We start from the raw sequence: 7445 nt of genomic DNA, 5'->3' as shown, positions 1-7445 counted from the left end.
CTCCATCCAACTCCAGAATTCCTGCGACTTTCCCCTGAGTCAGTCTCTGGGAAGGATTTTGATACTCATTAGTAGCCATCAGTTCAATAAGTTCATAAGCTTCATCATAGCTCTTAGCCCACAAGGCTCCTCCTGATGCTGTATCAAGCATGGATCTAGAAGTAGCACCCAATCCATTGTAGAAACAATTAATAATCATCCAATGAGGCATGCCATGGTGTGGGGACTTCCTTAGCATCTCCTTATATCAATCCCAAGCCTCACACAGAGATTCTCCAGTTTGCTGAGCAAACTGAGTAAGAGCATTCCTGATTGCAAAAGTCTTCGCCATAGGGAAGAATTTAGTGAGAAACTTTTGAGCAAGATCTTCCCATTTAGTGATAGAACCTGGTGGTAGATAATGTAACCAGCTCTTAGCCTTGTCCCTTAGAGAGAATGGAAAGAGTCGCATCTTGATAGCATCTTCAGTCACATCATTAAACTTGAAGGTGTCGCAGATCTTGATGAAATCCCTGATGTTCATATTGGGGTCTTCAGTAGGAAACCCCCCAAACTGAACTGAGTTCTGTATCATCTGAATCGTGCTTGCCTTGATCTCAAAAGTGTTAGCCCTGATGGTTGGTCTAATGATGCTTGACTGAATGTCATTAATCTTAGGATGAGAATAGTCCATCAAAGCCTTCAGATTTTCTGCTTGATCTCCCATCACTACTACAACTGGTTTTTTGACTTTCTCTTCTTCTTCTACCTTCTTTTCTTCGTCAAAAACTTCCTTACGAACTACCACAACTTCTTCCTCGGCTTTATCCAGTGTTTTCTTACAAGTACGCGAACGCGTATGCATACACCCTCGCTAGAGTACCTGAAATAAGATAAGGAAATAGATAAGTAACAATGTGTGAGTTAATGAACTTTAATGACTGCTGATGGAAAGCACATAAACTATCAATTAACACTGTAGTCCCCGGTAGCGGCGCCAAAAACTTGTTAGTCGCTAAACACGCGCTAATAATACATGCAAGTATACGAGTTCGTAAGTAGTATAGAATCTTTTCTAGTTTATTCCCACATATACTGTATTGGTTAACTAATTAACTCACACACTTAAGCAACAATGTATGGTTATTATTCAATGCTAAGACGATAACTAATTGAAATTGTTTATAACTAAGAATTAAACTAATAATTATAACTACGAGAATAAGATTGATTGAATTAATAAGTATGACAACCATGGGATTCTAACTTCATTAAATACTTCATTCAATAGCCTTATTGTTTTTAACCTTAGCATGCAATGGTGATGACACTAATCAGATAACACGAAACTGATAAACGCCAACTTTCATTGCACGAGTACCATACTACTAGACATCCACAAAAGAGATAGAAGCTGAATAGACACCAATTATATTGAGACCCTATATGTCTATACAATTTGACAATATAACGGTTTAAGCACAAGTTATCTATCTTGATTACACAGGGCAAGTAAGATGGTTAAAATTACCTACAAATCATGCATGACAAATACATGAACCTATGCTAGCGTGGCAAGTTCTAAATCCTTAAATTCACTTTCGCTTCATTAAGAATTAACACACTATCTTATAAGTTCGCGAAGCTCATAAGACGAATATGCACAACCAACACTAGGATATCATAAAATCACCACATACTAAGGTATCAAACAATTTAACTAAAGAAATTCATAAATAAATCCGTTAAAACCCCACGATAACGATTAGCCCATAATCGGACTCATCATCAATGTGGGTTCCGATGAAAGCATGGTAAATAAAATATAGTCTTTATAACGAATAATTAAAACCAAGTACAAACAAGAGTATAAGTTCAACAAAATAAGAAACGAGCATCCAAGATTACAACTCAAAATAAAGATTCACAAGAATAAACTAGATTATTTTCGCCTTTGTTGAATTGTGCTATAGGTCTCTTGTCGTCTTCTCCTCGTTCTCTGGTAAGTTCCTTTATTAAAAAACGATCTTGAGTTATCAATATATAGCAATCCAATCAACCTAGGAGTCCAGAAATTAGAATTGTAATAGAATCAGGATTTTATTATCCCGACACGGCGTGGCCGCGTGCTTCATCATTGCGGGCGCGATGGCTTTCTGTACTTCGGCGCGACCGTGCGCTTCATCAGCGCGGGCGCGCTGGGCTTCCGCCAAAAATAACTTCTTTTCTTTTTCTTTATCTTGCAACTTCGAACCATCTTCAACGAGCTTTTATTCCAACACTACCTTGACACCATATTAGCACCAAAACAATGCTAATTCACTTAATTCACATATTAATGCCTGAAATGCAAAAACAATAGAAAACACGTTAAAATACTTACAAAGTTGAGTACAAATGCATCAATCCAAAGCTTATTAGAGCATAATAAAGTGTCATAAATGCCACTCAACACGAAGCTTTTGAACTAAAACTAACTTGACTTTAAACCAACTTTAACTTTTGTGTCCTTCGACTTGAACCTACAGAATCGAAATATCCTAAGTTAGATGACCAATTATGCTTGACATATCCTCACTAAACACTTTACCCGAACGATAACAATTCCCGACTCGTACTTATACGCCTTAATATAATACACGTAACAATCAGGGTTCGTTTAATATTTATTTACAAATATATACGCTCGACTAATATTCTCGTAATTAAAATAATTTTCGGAAAATTTGGATATCGACTCCTCTATTTATAGGACTACCCGTAGAAACATAATCGACACCAATTTCCAACAATTTCACAATCCATAATTCACGTCTCGATACGACTCGTAACATAAATACTTATTATGTTTCAAAAATAATTTATACGAATCATTTTATTTGTTTTATATATTTAGGACTCAGAACGTATCATCACGATCCACTGTCGACTTACCGAAGTTCATTGTCAACGGTCGTAAAATTTACGGTACCCGATTAATTTCGGGTTTCCAGTATAAATTCCACCGATTACAAAATAAATTTCCCGCATGAAATATTCATATCACGAATATTATTCAAAATAATTCCTGCAAAATTAATAATAAAATAATTAAAATCTTAAATTGAGCAGGGCAACACAGTCGAACCCAACACCACCACCACAGACCACTACACACGGCCTCACGGCCGCCACACATATAGACACAATTACACGCATACACATAAACACAAACACACACACAAACACACGGCAGCACACCCATATATATATATACAATCATGTATGTATATATAACAACAAGAACAAACCAAGCTAGTAATCGTAAAAAGAGAAAAAGATTGGCCGAAACAGTTACCGAAAATAGGGTAGCCGGAATAGAGCAGTGGAAGAAGAAAAAGAAGAACGGAAGAAAGAAACGAGTGAGAGATACAGAGGGAAAGAGAGATTTGAGAGATTAATCCGCGAGAATAGAGAACCGAGAGAGTAAGAGATGTTGTCATCCCCAAATGAGAACGGGGAGAAAGAAAATAAACAAAAAATTTACTTCTGCCACAAATCAATCACAGGGACACGTATTACTAAAAAACAGGATGTATACACGTATCTATCTTGTTTTTACTTAAATTCTGGTTCATTTTCTTAAAAAATAATGAACCAGCTGCGCATCACGATGCATCGAAAAATTACACCTTTTATACCAAAATTTCTGAGATATTCCAGAGTTAATAAAATAAAAGTTTCAAAATTTTAAACCATTTTGAAGTGCAACTCATACCCGCATTTAACGATTTAAGGAACAAATGTGCGGGTGAAATTAATCTCAAAAATTTCCAAAATAATTTTAAAATTCTCATAATATTATAAACTTAATAAAATATGAGTTTCGTAATTTTTGAAACATCCTGAAATTAGATACTTATTTTACAAATAAATGTAATCAAAAAATCATTTAAAGAGAAATAACTAATGAAATATTGATTTTTAAATTTTATAAAATCCCAAAAATAATTATTGAGATTATAAAGCTGTAAAGACAATTTTAGAGACAATCCAAATATTTATGAAAATAAATTTGTAATAAAATCACTTTTAAAAGTGAAAACAAAACAATATGGCTCGATAAATAATTACGCAAATAAACCATGTACACTAATAAATCACACATAAATATTAATAAACAACACACATCTGTCAAAACCAATACACATATTTTATTTATTTAACAATAACACTTTTAAATAACACAAAATATATGAGTTATTATAGATATTAGTACCAAAGACAAAATATCAACCTGAATCAGTTTTGAGGAAAACAACCAATCCTGATGATTATGGCGGTAAGCAAGCAAAGGAGACCTCTGATGCTGTGGTAGTTCCAACTAGATTTGGAATTCAAAATCAAACTACACAGTCAATCAAGTTTTGAAGGATGGATCTAATTTGGAAGCTGCTCTTGTTACTCCAAGTTCAATTCCTGAGAACAAAGATACAAATTCTGATATCGTTCCTGATACTGACTGAGTGATAATTATTCCTGATTCTGTTAAAACTGAAAAAGAAGAAATTCTATATCAGATGGATTTACAGATTCTTTCTACTTATGTTGAAGCCTTTAAAGCTAAAAACTTCAAGGAAGAAGAAATGGCTTTTAATAGAGAAGAAAGGGCTGAGGAAGGAAAAATCAGAATTGTTGTTGACAAAGCAAATCAAGCATACAGAAACATGCTTAGAAGATCTGAAAGAAATAAATGGAGGAGTATAGATATGAAGATGTTATATGAAAGAGCAGAGAGGAAATCTCAAGTATTTCCAAAGATCAAGAACAAATACAAATGGAGAAAAGTTGGTGATCTTATTTGTAATGATAAAATGAGCCTTATTCCTGGAGGAATAAGGATAGATGGTTTACCTGGTTCTAATACCATGGGAGATAAAAAGTCTTGGTTGGTAAAGACAAGAATCTTAAGTTGATTGAACCATTTACAAGAGCTGGAATAGGACATCATAAAGCTAAACTTGTCAATTTAAAGTTGTTGAACTTCACTCTTGCTGATAGTCCTGGTCAAGAAGTTACTGCTGATCAATTGGACAGCCTTGAAGCTGTGAAGATTATACGTGACAAACATGATGGTTCCGAATCCAAGAAGAAGATCTTACTCTTATTGCAAAATGATCAAGTTCAATTTCTTTCACTTGATGAACTGATGATCAAGTCAACAAAGAAACTGAAATATATTCATTATTTGCTAAGAGTTGAAGATGAAGTTTCAAGAGAATAGTCAAATATGATTTTTGCCAATATTAGAAAAAGGATACTGGAAAATGGTTCACAGTACTTTGGATCCTACATTCTGACTTACATGAATTTCAAAGGACAAGAAGTCAACATGAAGAAGGGAGGAGCTGTGATTCGGAATGTTCTCACACAGAGACACATAACCATAAATCCAGATGGTCCTAAAGCATGCTATGTGTCACTGGAGGAGTTGATGATTGAAAGAACTCCTATCAAAAACTTAAGAGCTGTTATTTATCAATTGTCAGATAAATCTGAATATGAAAAGAACATAAAGATCAGATTATAAGAGATAATATTGAAGAAGATTGATAACAGGGTTAAAGATTTTGTTCAGAGATACTGCAGAGTTTATCAAGAAATATGAAGATCAAAGTCTGAAACAAAATGTGCTTTACACTCTACATTCTTTCTCTCTGATTTTGGGCACTAGACAATTCTATTAGAATTTATGCTTGTTTTGTAAAGCATAAATTGGGGAAGATTATTGGGAACTGGCTACGCCGAGAATTAGTATATGTCTGACAATCAGGATATGATCAACTTTCATAATATGATTATCCGTTGAAAGCTTCAGTATCATTCATTGATACTCTATTCAGTCATTCGTTGATATTTACATATAAATATCCATTAAAGCTCTAACATATATCTGTTGATTAGCTTATCCATTGAATATGACTTGGATGACAAGTCAGAGCTGCGAGATAAATCAAAATGTGCTGATTTATAGGATCATAGTTGATTTAGATATGTATAGAAAGTAGAAAAGTTATACTGTAACATATCTTGTAATTGATAGAGATTGATTATAGTTGTGTAGTATATAAATACAGAATAGGTTATCACTTGTGGTACGAGCACAACTCAAGAATTCTATAACCTAGCAGCTCTTAAGAATATTGTTCTTGAGAGATTTTTGTAACAGTTTATTAAAGATCAATATAAGTTGTTATTCGATTCATCTGTGCTTACTTTACTTCTGTGATAAATTGATTAGTTTAGTAAATATATCCAACCCCCTTAAACAATTACTTTACTGGGAAACATGCATCTCTATAAGAATTGACGTATATAGAGGCACAATCAAGAACACATCTCAGAAAAATAATAACAATTTATTTGTTATAAAGTTTAGGGATTAAAAGCAGTCATCCAATAATAATAATCTAGCCAACCATAATCGTAGTAGAATTTATAAGGTTCATGAGAAGATTAAAATACGATACAAAGTGTAGAGTGAAAATAATTATCCATGAGTTGATATTGAAATCTCCAAGCATAAATTCTTCATCCTTCTCATCTTGGTGGATATGGATATGTATCACTTATCTCTAATAATATAAACCTATTATAAAAAGTATTTTTGATGTTTCTAGGATAAAATAAAGGTTTCCTAAACCGAAAATATTTCCAAAGTCAAAATTTGTAGTTGCCTTTTCTCTGCTGTTACAGGGCTGATCCAACTGAATTTTGAAGTCTGGATCATTCTCAAATTAAAGAGAATCTCGTTATTTTTGCGTGGGCTATTGAATCACCAAATTTCGATATACGGAACTCAAGATACAGCCCAAGTAATAAGTCTTGCGCGTGTAGCTCAATAAATTCCAATTTTATTCTAATTTAGCTCCAATCCTTTCCAATTTAAATTCCTTGCATTCTACCACAAAATATTATAAATTAGTTAATAAATATCCAATTAAATGCAAAATATAATTATTATGAGAACAAAAATCATCAAAAATATATGTAAATATATATTTTCTATTAAAACACTAGCCGACATTGTTATATTTAATGACTAGTTTGTGATAACGGGTCAAATCTTGAGCCTCTTTTGAAATCCAGGTCAAGTCCCGATTCCGTATCCGAATTAAGTTAAAGTCTACTAACAAAAATGCAGTCAACTTGAGAAGTTTACAAATCTATCAGAGATCCTAAAAAAATAATTTGTTGGTGCATAATAGTGGCGGAGCCCGAAAACCAAGGGCGTGGGGCTAAATTAAGATGATTTTTTTAATATTTTTACCTTGTTGAGATATTTATTCATTAAAATGCTCTTAAGTTATGTAATCATCAATGTATGTGTTAGTCCCTTAACAATTCAACAAGAATTACAGAAGGGGGGTTGAATGGAATTCTTGAAACTTTTTCTTAAACAAATTGTTCTAACTTAAATATATATC

At 33.3% G+C, this 7445-nt stretch overlaps 1 non-coding gene across 1 annotated transcript; it reads left to right on the top strand.

The window, feature by feature from the left end:
* The first annotated feature begins 209 nt into the window (after window positions 1-209).
* Window positions 210-316, top strand: LOC141682324 (small nucleolar RNA R71). The gene has a single exon (XR_012559731.1). It is a non-coding gene; the product is annotated as a small nucleolar RNA R71 (small nucleolar RNA).
* Window positions 317-7445: the final 7129 nt, after the last annotated feature.

The sequence above is a fragment of the Apium graveolens genome, chromosome 1 (assembly GCF_009905375.1).
Source record: "Apium graveolens cultivar Ventura chromosome 1, ASM990537v1, whole genome shotgun sequence".
Classification (NCBI taxonomy): domain Eukaryota; kingdom Viridiplantae; phylum Streptophyta; class Magnoliopsida; order Apiales; family Apiaceae; genus Apium; species Apium graveolens.
The sequence above is the reverse complement of the archived record's forward strand: the minus strand, read 5'-3'. Positions and strand labels throughout refer to the sequence as shown.